We start from the raw sequence: 14,274 nt of genomic DNA, 5'->3' as shown, positions 1-14,274 counted from the left end.
CAAATGCAAGCATAAGTATACTGACGCATGAAGAGAAGGGAGTTACCTTACAAGTGGAGAATCAGAATTGGCCTTGTTAACAGTGGTTCTGCACTTGTAAGGTAACTCCCTTCTCTTCATGTGTCAGTATATTTATGCCTGCATCTGTAATTTTCACTCCATGCATCTGAAAAGGTGGGGTTTTTTACCCACAAAAGCTTATGCCCAAATAAATCGGTTAGTCTTTAAGGTGCCTGAGATAGGATACTGTCTGGATGGACCACTTGTCTGATCCAATATGGAAAGTCATATTTCTATGTATTTTTCACCAGTTTTAAATTGACTTACATTTTTAAATAAAAATAATTGAATTTAATCTCACATTTTATGTTAACTTTCATTTTGGGGCAGATGGTAATGCTTGTTTAATAAGGATATTAAGGGACAAATATGAGATTATCAGAATAGCATTGAAACCCAAGAAGCTCAACCTCCAAGTTTTGTTCACATATATCAATATTTATCTCGAGGAAAGATATAATGCAGTCACATAAACTAAGGGAAACATGGAAACAGGAGGCATAAATCTATTACAGCCAGGGTTGGAACTATGCCAGGTCCCACCAGGGATGTGTCCTAGTAGTTCAAGAAGAAACTTTAATTCATGTATTCTGCTATCCCATAATGACAGGTAACTGGGCCACCTCCTCTCTCAGTTTTGACAATTGAATTATAACTAGGGCTGTCATATGATTAAAAATATTAATCACGATTAATTTCACGGTTAAAAAAATAATTGTGATTAATCACACTGTTAAACAATAATAAAATGCCATTTATTTAAATATTTTTTGATGTTTTCTACATTTTCAGATATATTGATTTCAATTACAATACAGAATACAAAATATACAGTGTTCAATTTATATTTATTTTTGATTACAAATATTTGCACTGTAAAAAACAAAAGAAATAGTATTTTTCAGTTCACCTAATACAAGAACTGTAGTGCAACCTCTTTATCATGAAAGTTGAACTTACAAATGTAGAACTATGTCCAAAAATAAACTGCATTCAAAAATAAAACAATGTAAAACTTTAGAGCCTACAAGTCCACTCAGTCCTACTTCAGCCAATTGCTCAGACAAACAAGTTTGGTTGTAATTTGCAGGAGGTAATGTTGCCTGCTTCTTGCTTACAATGTCACCTGAAAGTGAGAACAGGCATTCTCATGGCACGGTTGTAGCTGGCATCATAAGATATTTATGTGCCAGATGCAGTAAAGATTCGTATGTCCCTTCATGCTTCAACCACCCTAATGATGGATTCTGCTTGATAACGATCCAAAGGAGAGCAGACTGACGCATGTTCATTTTCATCATCTGAGTCAGATGCTGGAGAAGGTTGATTTTCTTTTTTGATGGTTCGGGTTATTAGTTTCTGCATCTGAGTGTTGCTCTTTTAAAACTTCTGAAAGCATGCTCCACAACTCATCCCTCTCAGATTTTGGACAGCACTTCAGATTCTTAAACCTTGGGTCGAGTGCTGTAGCTATTTTTGCAAATCTCACATTGGTACCTTTTTTGCGTTTTGTCAAATCTGCCGTGAAAGTGTTCTTAAAACGAACATGTGCTGGGTCATCATCCACTGCTATAACCTGAATTATATGGCAAAATGTGGGTAAAACAGAACAGGAGACATACAATTCTCCCCCAAGGAGTTCAGTCACAAATTTAATTAATGCATTATTTTTTTAACAAGCATCATCAGCATGGAAGCATGTCCTCTTGAATGGTAGCTGAAGCATGAAGGGGCATATGAATGTTTAGCATATCTGGCACATAAATATCTTGCAACGCCGGCTACAAAAGTGCCATGCGGACACCTGTTTTCACTGTCAGGTGATGTAAATAAGAAGCAGGCAGCAGTATCTCCCGTAAATGTAAACAAACTTGTTTGACTTAGCGATTTGCTGAACAAAAAGTAGGACTAAGTGGACTTGTAGGCTCTAAAGTTTTACATTGTTTTGTTTTTGAGTGAAGTTATTTAACAAAAAAATTTACATTTGTAAGTTACACTTTCAGGGTAAAGAGATTGCATTACAGTACTTGTATGAGGTTAACTGAAAAATACCATTTCTTTTATCATTTTTACAGTGCAAATATTTGTAATAAAAATAATAATATAAAGTGAGCACTGTACACTTTGTATTCTGCGTTGTAATAGAAATCAATATATTTGAAAATGTAGAAAAACATCCAAAATATTTAATACATGTCAGTTGGTATTCTATTGTTTAACAGTGCGATTAATCACAATTACTTTTTTTGAGTTAATCGCGTGAGTTAACTGCGATTAATCGACAGTCCTAATTATAACTGATTACTAAAAATAATGATTGACTTATCCACATCTGATTTCATACGAGCTGTGGGCAGCTTACCATCATCAGAGGGTATGGTCCCACCAACACCAAGGCTAACAATGCTGGTGCAGATAATTTACCAGCAACTGCAGTCAATCTTTAATAAAACTCTGAGAAGAGATGTCATTGTGATTGTGGGCAACTTTAAAGTGCAGGCAGGAAATTTGCAGCTGCCAATGACCTGGTGATCGTTGACCTTCTCTTTTGTCACCCAAAGATTGATAAGCAGACCTGGTATAGCCCAGATGGTTTCACCAGCACTGTTATTGATCATGTCCTTATTAACAGTCATTGGCAGTCATGGATGTGCGAGTTCACAGAAATGCTGAACTTCACACTGACCGTTGGCTTCTGCTGACAAAAGTGTGCTTCCGACTTCAAAGAAGAGACAACCAGTTAATGTGCTGGAATTAGTCCAGTTCAATGAAAAGATCTTAATACAACAAACTATCAGATGGCTTTCTGTTCTGAACTGTGTAAGGCCATCAAAGCACGAAAGAATGAAATGTCACTCCTTCTGTCATCTGATGGGGAATGGTACTGTTTCAAGTAATCAGTGCTGACTACTGCCAGCTCAGTGCTGGAGCCTCAGCCCTTCAGACATTATCCAGGGATCAGTGAGGAGACACTGGTGTTACAAGGTTTTTAACCCCCTTCCTGCTTCTATCATCGGGGCTTGACAGGAAAACCGACACACAGGTAAGGTGTAAACACAAACAATTCATTAAAAACAAGGACCCCCAAAACACTAAGCATATAAACAAACCACTCGGTCATCAAACCAACAAGGGCCTTAAGCCTGGAACCCAAAAGGTATACAATGGGGTAAAGATACAACAAAGATTAACTACATCACCATAGGATAGCACGGAGGCAGGAATCGAGAACACAGGATACACTAGGATGGGTCTTCAGATGGAATACAAGTAAGTTGATCGTCAGGTAGGCTGATCTTCTACCAGGTTTTCCAATGCTTTACGTCGTCCTGTGTGGGTGTATGCGGACACAGTTCTGACGATGTAATGTCAGTTGCATGGGAGCAATGAAGATAGACACTGGACTGTCACAGCAATGACTTGGCTACCTCTAGGGCAGACAGCACCTGAGGGGCGTGCTGCTCAGCCGTAAATAAGTTCCTGTTGCCAGGCAGATTCTTTTCCGCCTTTGCAAGAAAAGGTGACAAACTAGGTAACAAGGAGGACACTAAATATGGAGGAACAACAACAACTCCATGAATCCAAAAATTCCCTACACTGGAGCTAAGAAAAAAGCAAGGCTACAATTTGAGGATTCAATGACATGTTTGTTGAGAGCTGTCACGGTTCCCTCCCCACTCTGAACTCTAGGGTACAGATGTGGGGACCCACGTGAAAGATCCCCTAAACTTATTCTTACCAGTTTAGGTTAAAACCTTCCCCAAGGTACAAACTTTGCCTTGTCCTTGAACAGTATGCTGCCACCACCAAGCATTTTAAACAAAGAACAGGGAAAGAGACCACTTGGAGACGTCTTCCCCCCAAAATATCCCTCCAAGCCCTACACACCCCTGTCAAGGTTCCTCCCCCACTCTGAACTCTAGGGTACAGATGTGGGGACCTGCATGAAAAACCTCCTAAGCTTATCTTTACCAGCTTAGGTCAAAACTTCCCCAAGGTACAAAATATTACCCCCGTTATCCTTGGAATGGCCGCTACCACCACCAAACTAATACTGGTTACTGGGGAAGAGCTGTTTGGACGCGTCCTTCCCCCCAAAATACTTCCCAAAACCTTGCACCCTACTTCCTGGACAAGGTTTGGTAAAAAGCCTCACCAATTCGCCTAGGTGACTACAGACCCAGACCCTTGGATCTTAAGAACAATGAACAATCCTCCCAACACTTGCACTCCCCCTTTCCTGGGAAATGTTGGATAAAAAGCCTCACCAATTTGCATAGGTGACCACAGACCCAAACCCTTGGATCTGAGAACAATGAAAAAGCATTCAGTGTTTTACAAGAAGACTTTTAATAAAAAATAGAAGTAAATAGAAATAAAGAAATCCCCCCTGTAAAATCAGGATGGTAGATATCTTACAGGGTAATTAGATTCAAAAACATAGAGAACCCCTCTAGGCAAAACCTTAAGTTACAAAAAAGATACACAGACAGAAATAGTTATTCTATTCAGCACAATTCTTTTCTCAGCCATTTAAAGAAATCATAATCTAACACATACCTAGCTAGATTACTTACTAAAAGTTCTAAGGCTCCATTCCTGTTCTGTCCCTGGCCAAGACGACTACAGACAGACACACAAACCCTTTGTTTCTCTCCCTCCTCCCAGCTTTTGAAAGTATCTTGTCTCCTCATTGGTCATTTTGGTCAGGTGCCAGCGAGGTTACCTTTAGCTTCTTAACCCTTTACAGGTGAGAGGAGCTTTCCCCTGGCCAGGAGGGATTTCAAAGGGGTTTACCCTTCCCTTTATATTTATGACACGCCCCCCAAATCTCAGCTAGGGTGAAACACTGGCTGGGATTTCTTCCTGGAGCTCTAGGAAAACAGAGTTAATAAGACACATGCATCTCTAAATATACTACCAAGTACATAAAGACTAACAATATTTTCCACATCTCAAGGACGATTTTAACCAGTTGATTCTGGGAAACTTTCACGGGAGAGTGCATCAGCCACTTTGTTAGAAGCTCCTGAGATGTGTTGGATGTCGAAATCAAAATCTTGGAGAGCTAAACTCCACCGAAGAAGTTTTCTGTTAGTTTCTTTGACGGTGTGAAGCCACTTTAGTGCAGCATGGTCGGTTTGCAGGTGGAAACGCCGTCCCCAAACATATGGGCGTAGCTTTTCCAGAGCGTAGACAATGGCATAACATTCTTTTTCAGTGACTGACCAGTTGCTTTCCCTCTCAGACAGTTTTTTGCTGAGGAACACTACAGGGTGGAATTCTTGATCAGGTCCTTTCTGCATTAAAACTGCTCCCACACCACGCTCGGATGCATCTGTGGTTACTAGGAACGGTTTGTCAAAGTCTGGGGCCCTTAGTACAGGGTCAGACATGAGTGTCGCTTTAAGCTTGTTAAAGGCCTTCTGACACCTTCCGGTCCACTGAACAGCATTTGGCTGTTTCTTTTTGGTTAGGTCTGTCAGTGGGGCAGCGATTTGGCTGTAGTGCGGTACAAATCGTCTGTAATAACCGGCCAAGCCTAAGAAGGATTGAACCTGTTTCTTTGACTTTGGGACAGGCCACTTTTGGATAGCATCCACTTTGGCCTGTAGGGGGCTGATAGTTCCTTGACCCACCTGGTGTCCAAGGTAAGTCACTCTGTTTAGGCCTATTTGACACTTCTTAGCCTTAACAGTTAGTCCTGCCTCCCTTATGCGCTCAAGGACTTTTTGTAGATGTTCCAGGTGGTCTGCCCAGGAATCCGAAAATATGGCCACATCGTCAAGGTAGGCGACTGCATATTCTCCTAATCCCGCTAGGAGACCATCTACAAGTCTTTGGAAAGTGGCGGGTGCATTTCGCAGCCCGAAAGGGAGTACATTAAATTCATACAGCCCGAGATGTGTGATGAAGGCTGACCTTTCCTTGGCAGATTCATCTAGCGGTACCTGCCAGTACCCCTTGGTTAAGTCCAAGGTAGAGATGAACTGGGCCCTTCCCAGTTTCTCTAATAGTTCATCTGTGCGTGGCATGGGATAGTTGTCTGGGCGAGTTACAGCATTTAGCTTACGGTAGTCCACGCAAAAACGTATTTCCCCATCTGGTTTGGGAACTAGAACCACTGGAGATGCCCATGCACTTTCAGAGGGGCGGATTACACCCATCTGTAACATATCCTGGATCTCCCGTTCTATAGCAGTTTTAGCTTGAGGAGACACCCGGTAAGGGTGGACCCTAATTGGGTGAGCATTACCTGTGTCAATGGAGTGGTATGCCCGTTCAGTCAGTCCTGGGGTGGCTGAGAACGTTGGCGCGTAGCTAGTGCACAGCTCCTGGATCTGCTGTCGCTGCATACGCCCAAGGGTCATGGAGAGGTTCACCTCTTCCACACCACCAGCACATTTCCCTTCGTAGTAAACACCTTCAGGCCACTCAGCGTCGTCTCCTCCCTGGGCTGTAAACTGACAAACCTTTAATTCTCTGGAATAAAAGGGCTTTAGAGAATTAATATGGTACACCTTAGGCTTTCGGTTGGAGGTGGGGAATGCTATGAGATAATAAACAGCTCCCAGGCGCTCCTGGACCACGAATGGCCCTTCCCACGATGCTTCCATTTTATGGGCCTGGAGCGCCTTTAAGACCATGACCTGGTCTCCTACTTTGAAGGAACGCTCTCTGGCATGTTTATCATACCAGGCTTTTTGCTCTTTTTGAGCATCCTGTAAGTTTTCTCTAGCAAGGGCTAAAGAGGTTCGGAGGGTGTTTTGTAGGTTGGTTACAAAGTCCAGAATGTTAGTTCCTGGAGAAGGTGTAAATCCCTCCCATTGCTGCTTCACCAACTGCAATGGCCCCTTAACCTCACGGCCATATACAAGTTCAAATGGGGAAAACCCTAAACTGGGATGTGGTACAGCTCTGTAGGCAAAGAGCAACTGCTGCAATACTAGGTCCCAATCATTGGAGTGCTCATTTACGAATTTACGTATCATGGCCCCCAAAGTTCCATTAAACTTCTCCACCATGCCATTTGTTTGATGATGGTAAGGAGTGGCAACCAAGTGATTTACCCCATGAGCTTCCCAAAGGTTTTTCATAGTTCCTGCCAGGAAATTAGTCCCTGCATCTGTGAGGATGTCGGAGGGCCAACCTACCCTGGCAAAAATGTCTGCTAGTGCCTGGCACACACTTTTAGCCCTGGTGTTGCTTAGAGCTACTGCTTCCGGCCATCGGGTGGCAAAATCCATGAAAGTCAGTATGTACTGCTTTCCTCTGGGTGTCTTTTTCGGAAAAGGACCCAGAATATCCACAGCTACTCGCTGAAATGGAACTTCAATGATGGGGAGTGGCTGGAGAGGAGCTTTGACCTGGTCTTGGGGTTTTCCCACTCTTTGGCACACCTCACAAGACTGGACATAGGTAGAAACATCCTTGCCCATTCCCTCCCAGTGGAATGACCCCCCCAAACGGTCTTTGGTCCTGTTCACCCCAGCATGGCCACTAGGGTGATCATGGGCTAAGCTCAAGAGCTTGGCCCGGTATTTAGTTGGAACTACCAACTGTCTCTGAGGATGCCAGTCTTCCTGGTGTCCCCCAGAAAGAGTTTCCTTGTATAAAAGTCCTCTTTCTACAACAAACCTGGATCGATTAGAAGATCTGAGAGGCGGTGGGTTGCTCCGTGCCGCCGTCCAAGCTCTCTGGAGGCTTTCATCTGCTTCCTGTTCGGTCTGGAACTGTTCCCTTGATCCTGGAGACATCAGTTCCTCATGGGATTGTGGACCTAGGCTTGGTCCCTCTGGAAGCGATATAGGGGATGGAGCTGTTTCTGTTGACTGGGAACCGCTCTCCGCTGGTGCACTATGTTGGGATTCAGGCTCCGGCTGAGCCTCTTGTGTAGGGTTATCGGCTGCTGCCAGTTCAGGTTCGGTGGGGCCCTCTGGTGTTGAGGTTGCAAGTACTGGATTCAGTGCTGACACGGGGTCTGGTGTTGGTTGTTCGGCTGGTTCCGGTTCTGGGACTGGTTCCGTCTGGGTCTCTGGGACTGGATCCACTACTGCTGTTGCAGACATTGGCCTGGGGTCCAGGTCCATCACCTCTGACTGGGTCCTGATAGAAGTTTCCGGAACAGAGCTAGGCCTCACGGCTTGTTTAGCCTGGTTGCGGGTGACCATTCCCACCCTCTTGGCCTGCTTCACATGATTGGCCAAGTCTTCCCCCAACAGCATGGGGATGGGATAATCATCATAGACTGCAAAAGTCCACATTCCTGACCAGCCCTTGTACTGGACAGGCAACTTGGCTGTAGGCAAATTGAAAGAGTTGGACTTGAAGGGTTGAATCGTCACTTGGATCTCTGGGTTGATTAAATTGGGGTCCACTAAGGAAGCATGGATAGCTGACACTTGTGCTCCGGTGTCCCTCCACGCGGTGACCTTCTTCCCGCCCACACTCACAGTTTCCCTCCGCTCCAAGGGTATCTGGGAGGTATCTGGGCCTGTGGACCTCTGGTGTGATTCCGGTGCAATGAACTGTAATCTGTTGGGGTTCTTGGGGCAGTTGGCCTTTACATGCCCCAGCTCGTTACACTTAAAACATCGTCCAGCTGACGGGTCACTGGGACGAGGAGGGTTGCTGGAGAATGGGGTGGTGGGACGATAAGGGGTCTGGAGGGTTCTTTGGGAGGTAGGTGGGGCTTTGGGCGGCCCCCGGTAATAGGGTGTGGTCTGGGGTGGTCCCTTCTGGTCTCCGCTCCAACTGCGACCAGTTTTCTTCTTCTCTGCCACCTCCACCCATCTGGCTCCAATCTCTCCTGCCTCGATTACAGTTTTGGGTTTCCCATCTAGGATGTATCTTTCTATTTCCTCAGGAACACCCTCTAAGAATTGTTCCATTTGCATTAGGAAGGGCAAATTTACTGGAGATTCAACACTTGCTCCTGATATCCAGGCATCCCAATGTTTCACAATGTGGTAGGCATGTCGGGTAAATGACATGTCTGGTTTCCACCTTAGGGCTCGGAACCTCCGACGAGACTGCTCGGGTGTTATCCCCATTCTGACTCTCGCCTTGGATTTAAACAGTTCATACTTGTTCATGTGTTCTTTAGGCATTTCAGCTGCCACCTCAGCTAAGGGTCCACTGAGCTGCGGCCTCAGCTCTACCATGTATTGGTCAGTAGAGATGTTGTACCCAAGGCAGGCCCTTTCGAAGTTTTCTAAGAAGGCCTCAGTATCATCACCTGCCTTGTAGGTGGGGAACTTTCTGGGATGGGAAGTGGTACCTGGAGAAGGATTGCTAGGGTTTGTTGGTATATTCTGCTGGGCCTTTATCCTCTCCACCTCCTCCACATGCTTCCTTGCCTCCATTTCCCTCTTGTGGGCAGCCTCCTGTACCTCCTCCTTCAGCCGCATGAGTTCTATCTGTCTTTCATGTTCCCTTTGTTTTTCCTCAGCCTGAAATTTGGCTAATTCCAGCTGTAGTCGAGCTGAGGATTTGGTCATTCTAACCTCTCTGTTTTTAACTAACTTTACACCTGAGGTTTAGAAATAAACAAACAAAACTTGGCTGTAAAATTTTGCTGTGCTGGAATAGAATACCTATTCTCTGATAGTGATTGTCAGCCTACAGAAAAAGACAATTCCCTTGTCTCTGCTCTGGGCCCAAATTAAAGCAAAAAACCTCCAACTACTTGGAAACCTGCTTACCCAGCCCAACGAAGAAAAAAAAAAAATTTCTTTTCAAACCTGTGCTCCTTGTAAAACAAAAAAAAATCAAAATCCTAAAAAAAACCCTGCCACTTTTGTCTCCAGGCAAATGGGTAGAGCACACACCCCCTATTTACTTTTAGGAAGAAAAGAAAAAAAAAACCAAACCTCTGGGTTGGAAGACTGTGAATTTCCCTGCAGGAGTTAAGTACCCTGCCTCCAGGCAAATGAAACCTGCAATTCACAAGATAATCCCCTTTTGTCTCTGCTTGGCCACAAAGCAGAGAGAAACCAAGCTGCTTTCAGTTTCAAAGCTGCCTTCTGGACTTCCTAAAAATTCCTTTTTAAAATCTGTATTTCTAGTTCAAAAAATCTCAACTGGATCTCAAAATGATTTCAGGTTAATCCCACCGCTGTGCCACCATGTCAAGGTTCCTCCCCCACTCTGAACTCTAGGGTACAGATGTGGGGACCTGCATGAAAAACCTCCTAAGCTTATCTTTACCAGCTTAGGTCAAAACTTCCCCAAGGTACAAAATATTACCCCCGTTATCCTTGGAATGGCCGCTACCACCACCAAACTAATACTGGTTACTGGGGAAGAGCTGTTTGGACGCGTCCTTCCCCCCAAAATACTTCCCAAAACCTTGCACCCTACTTCCTGGACAAGGTTTGGTAAAAAGCCTCACCAATTCGCCTAGGTGACTACAGACCCAGACCCTTGGATCTTAAGAACAATGAACAATCCTCCCAACACTTGCACTCCCCCTTTCCTGGGAAATGTTGGATAAAAAGCCTCACCAATTTGCATAGGTGACCACAGACCCAAACCCTTGGATCTGAGAACAATGAAAAAGCATTCAGTGTTTTACAAGAAGACTTTTAATAAAAAATAGAAGTAAATAGAAATAAAGAAATCCCCCCTGTAAAATCAGGATGGTAGATATCTTACAGGGTAATTAGATTCAAAAACATAGAGAACCCCTCTAGGCAAAACCTTAAGTTACAAAAAAGATACACAGACAGAAATAGTTATTCTATTCAGCACAATTCTTTTCTCAGCCATTTAAAGAAATCATAATCTAACACATACCTAGCTAGATTACTTACTAAAAGTTCTAAGGCTCCATTCCTGTTCTGTCCCTGGCCAAGACGACTACAGACAGACACACAAACCCTTTGTTTCTCTCCCTCCTCCCAGCTTTTGAAAGTATCTTGTCTCCTCATTGGTCATTTTGGTCAGGTGCCAGTGAGGTTACCTTTAGCTTCTTAACCCTTTACAGGTGAGAGGAGCTTTCCCCTGGCCAGGAGGGATTTCAAAGGGGTTTACCCTTCCCTTTATATTTATGACAACCCCCTTTCCTGGCGAGGCTTGAGAATAATATCCTAACCAATTGGATACAAAATCATCAAAGACCCAACCCCTAGATCTTGGAACAATGGAAAAATCAGTCAGGTTCTTAAAAGAAGGGTTTTATTAAAAAAAAGAAAGGTAAAAATCATCTCTGTAAAATCAGGATGGAAAATACAGGGTATTCAGAGTCAAAACACAGAGGATCCCCCTCTGGGCAAAACCTTAAAGTTACAGAAAACAGGAATAAATCTCCCTCTTAACACAGAGAAAATTAACATAAAAAAAAAGATAAACTAATCCACCTTGCCTGTCTTACCTATACTGGTTGCAATATTGGAGACTTGGATTAGGATGGGTTGGAGAAGATGGATTTCTGTCTGGCCTCTCTCAGTCCCAAGAGAGAACAACCAAGTAAACAAAGAGCACAAAACAAAAGCCTTCCTCCCCCCAAGATTTGAAAGTATCTTGTCCCCTTATTGGTCCTTTGGGTCAGGTGCCAGCCAGGTTAGCTGAGCTTCTTAACCCTTTACAGGTAACAAGGATGTTGCCTCTGGCCAAGAGGGATTTTATAGCACTGTATACAGAAAGGTGGTTACCCTTCCCTTTATATTTATTACAAGAGCAAAGGAAAAGCTGAATGGGTTTGAGTTCAGTATGTCATCAAGTCATTGTGTGAGAAAGATAAGTAATCTTAATGTTTGTCTCAGGCAGTGAGTTTAGAAAGGCTGCTGCCTAGCACGATTGCTGCACCCTCTATTCAGTTTTGTGATGTTTGTACGGGAAGGTGGCATCAGGTTGTCCAGTAAAGAATTAGGATGGCAGTGTAGCAAGGCGGAGAGGCCTCCCTCTGATGCTGACAGAGATGAACCACTCCCCGCCCCTTGGTGAGTGAAGCCAGGCCAGGCCTAGCACTCATGTCAGAAGCAGAGGGATGGATCAAGAAGTATAAGAGGCGGGGCCTCCAGCTCAGTTGAGAGGGAGCCAGGGAAGGAATCAAATGCTGGTGCCTTGCTGCTGGCCCCTGAACCAGGGACCAAGCTGTGTCAACCCCTGCCTCCTCAGGAATACTTGGAGGAGCTGCTGCCAGGTGAATACCCCGAGGAACTGCTGGCTGCCAAGTACCCAGAGGAGTCTGAGGGTCCATGAGCAACAAAGCCTTATGAACAGGTAGGGGTAGGAAGTAGCCCAGGGAAACCAGACGCTACTCCAGTTGTGTTGCTGAAACCATGATCAACATGTTTCGGCAGGATCCCCACTGACCCAGTGGCAGGATTCCCAGCCACTGTTAGGGCCCCGCGCTGGAACACAGTGGAGTAGGGTGGGCCTGTGTCCCCTTCTGCCAACCCCCAGCAGCCTACACACCTTAGACCAGATGGCCTGAGCTTGCCTGCCTTTGCGCTGCCCCGGCCAGGGAGCCAGGCCATAGACTGTTTGCTGTCCGGGCCGCAGCCTGCCTTAGCTGTCTGTCACAGCCAGGAAACCTGAGCCTGACTGTTACTGGTTCTATCTACTGTTGATCAGCTCTCAGCCGCTTGGTGACGTAGCGAGGTGGAGTGGCCTCCCTCCGATGCTAACTGGGAGGAACCACTCCAAGCCACTACACGCAGCATCAGCCAACGTCTGCAAGATCAGTTTGGAAGATCATTTCAAGATAGTCCTCAATTGTCCATCACCTGCAGTTCTCCTTCCATTTGAAGAGGGGCAGGAAGTTTTGGTAAAACCACCTTCCTTCAAGCAAGAAGAGATCCAGATCACAGTCCATAAACAGAAGTCTGAGGAGGCTCCAGGAGTTTGTAACATTACTCTTGAGTTCCTGAAGACAGGTAAGAGTATTGTTGTACTATGGCTGCCAGGCTGTCCCAGACCATCTGGAGTATCAGCTCTGATGACTGGAAGAAGGGGTTATTTTGCCTCTTGTCAAAAGACTGAATGTAGCAACTATAGAGGTATTATGCTATTGTCGGTTCCTGGGAAAGTCTTCACTTCCATGGTAGTGTTTCAAATCAATGATGCATTTCATGGCAAAAGCCAGGATTCTCAGTGTGTCTTTAGACCTAGTCATTCCACGATCAATCAGCTCTTTACCTTGAGAGAGATTTTTGAGAAGTTGGCTGAATTTCATAATCATGTGAGCACTTTTCATAGATTTCCATCCGGCTTTTGAGTCAGTGCATCAAGCAAGTTTATGGGATCTGATGCTGCATCTTGGCATCTCGGAAAGATAGTGTCATTGATAAAAGAGCCCTATGGAAAGGAAAGCAGTGTTGGATTCAATGGCAGATACACAACCTCATTTCCGATCTCCATGGGAGTTTGACACAGGCTGTCACCAGCACTGTTCAATATTGGCATTGACTGTTTGATAGATAAGCTTGGGGAAGGATCTGTTGATGGCATTGAACTGAACACCATTTTGCTTCAACATTTTGAATTCACAGATGTCTTATTGCCTCAGTTTGGTGAATTGCTGCAGCTGATGGCTGATCTGGTTAGGCAATGAGCAGCATACATAGTACTGTTTATTAATCCAGGTAAAACTAGGTCCCTGGCCATTATCGTCAATCTCCAGCTCCAGATTACAACCAGTTCAATATTAACCGGTATGGATGGGACATTGAGGAGCCGCCAGATATTTGGGCAGCATCATAGACATTGCTGGAGGATTCCTGCTGTCATGTTTCAGGTCATTCAGCCTGACGACATGGGGATGTCCTGACATGAAGCTGGCTACCAAGCTGTGGATGTATAGAACCACCATTATACCAGCTCTGTCACATGGAAGTGAAAAGTATGCATTGAGGAAAGGTGAGGAACACTGAATTGACTTTATCATATCAAATAGCAGGACAAGATCAGAAACTAAGATATTCTAACTGAATCCAGCAACTTTCTCCATCAGCACTGGTTTGGTTTCAGCAGTTTTCTTAGTATGAACATATTATAAGAATGGAAGGCAATGAATTTTGAAGCATGTGTGCCAAGAAATGCAGCTACATGGCTGGTGGTCACAGGGGTACCTTAAGCTTTGGTGGTATGACCAGATTGCCAGAGATAGATATTAACTGAATGTACAATCAGAACATCTTAGGCACTTTGCCAGAAAATGATCTGGGTGGCTCTTGATTTGCAAAGAGGCCATGTCTCTTTGGCATTTGC

Source organism: Lepidochelys kempii, chromosome 1, assembly GCF_965140265.1.
Source record: "Lepidochelys kempii isolate rLepKem1 chromosome 1, rLepKem1.hap2, whole genome shotgun sequence".
Taxonomy (NCBI): domain Eukaryota; kingdom Metazoa; phylum Chordata; order Testudines; family Cheloniidae; genus Lepidochelys; species Lepidochelys kempii.
Note: the sequence above shows the minus strand (reverse complement) of the source record.